General features: G+C 38.6%; 1 protein-coding gene across 1 annotated transcript in view; it reads right to left on the bottom strand.

The window, feature by feature from the left end:
* Positions 1-992, bottom strand: part of mei4 (meiosis-specific, MEI4 homolog (S. cerevisiae)) — a 49,896-nt gene that overhangs the window by 33,612 nt on the left and 15,292 nt on the right. The window lies entirely within an intron of this gene.

A 992-nucleotide genomic window follows, 5' to 3' on the forward strand; every position in this document is an offset into this window, starting at 1 on the left:
TCTTTTTTGGCTCATTTTATCTGTAAACGAAAACATGCCTAATAATTCTGCACACCTGAACATAAGAGGTTTTTCTCTTCCAGCCTTGATGGACAATTATACAGTATATCAATTATAAATGATTCAATACCAAATTAACAGTAGTTAAGATTGATGTGGTTTGGAATTGGTTAACTGTTCTTGGGAAAAAATATGACCAGAATATCAAGGTGCCTAATAACAACAATGTGTGCACTGTATTCTGCACACTGATCTCTCCTACGACTGAATCCAGATCAGTCTCTGTCAGAAAGAGATGCATTAATGAGAATACTAGTGTGCTATTTTTGAAGGCTTTATCATCAGCCCCAAGCATATCTGCAGACTTTGTTTATTTTCTCCTTGATTCCATTAACTCAAAAGTTACAAATGTTATTGATGACATTTGTAAGTCAGGAAGAAGACTGGCAGACATAAACCACCTTGGAGAAACACAACAAGCTAAACGAATGACGGACGACAAAACTTGCAATAACATATAGAAGAGACCAAACATTTTAGTATGAGGTTATTTCATTAGACAGTTAAATCCATCTTTGCAGATGCAGCACATAAAGGATGCCCTGGCACAAAATTTGTAAATGAAATGTACTTAGTATGTTTCTACTAGTGCTGTCAAAATTAGCGCGTTAACGCAGGCGATCAATTTTTCCAGTTTAAATGGAGCTAGGGTTGGCAACCCCACTCACAACTGCTGCTGCGGTCTCTTTTTTCTTGACAAGAATTGCATTAATTTAGACGATGAATGTCTTTGACCACATCAAACAGGAAACTTTTCAGAGGCGCACTCCACTTCGCCTCAGCGTCAGGCGCTAGTCAAACAAGCGTGGAAACGGTACTGGTGATGAGAGAGCTTCAGTAGAACAACAGTGAACTGTGGTCAGGTGAGATATTGTCAGGCCATGTCAGTAAAAACAAATTTTCACCTTGTAGCATGCGCAACTGACGATTCT

Source organism: Sinocyclocheilus grahami, unplaced genomic scaffold (genome assembly GCF_001515645.1).
Source record: "Sinocyclocheilus grahami isolate Dianchi unplaced genomic scaffold, SAMN03320097.WGS_v1.1 scaffold519.1, whole genome shotgun sequence".
NCBI classification, from domain to species: domain Eukaryota; kingdom Metazoa; phylum Chordata; class Actinopteri; order Cypriniformes; family Cyprinidae; genus Sinocyclocheilus; species Sinocyclocheilus grahami.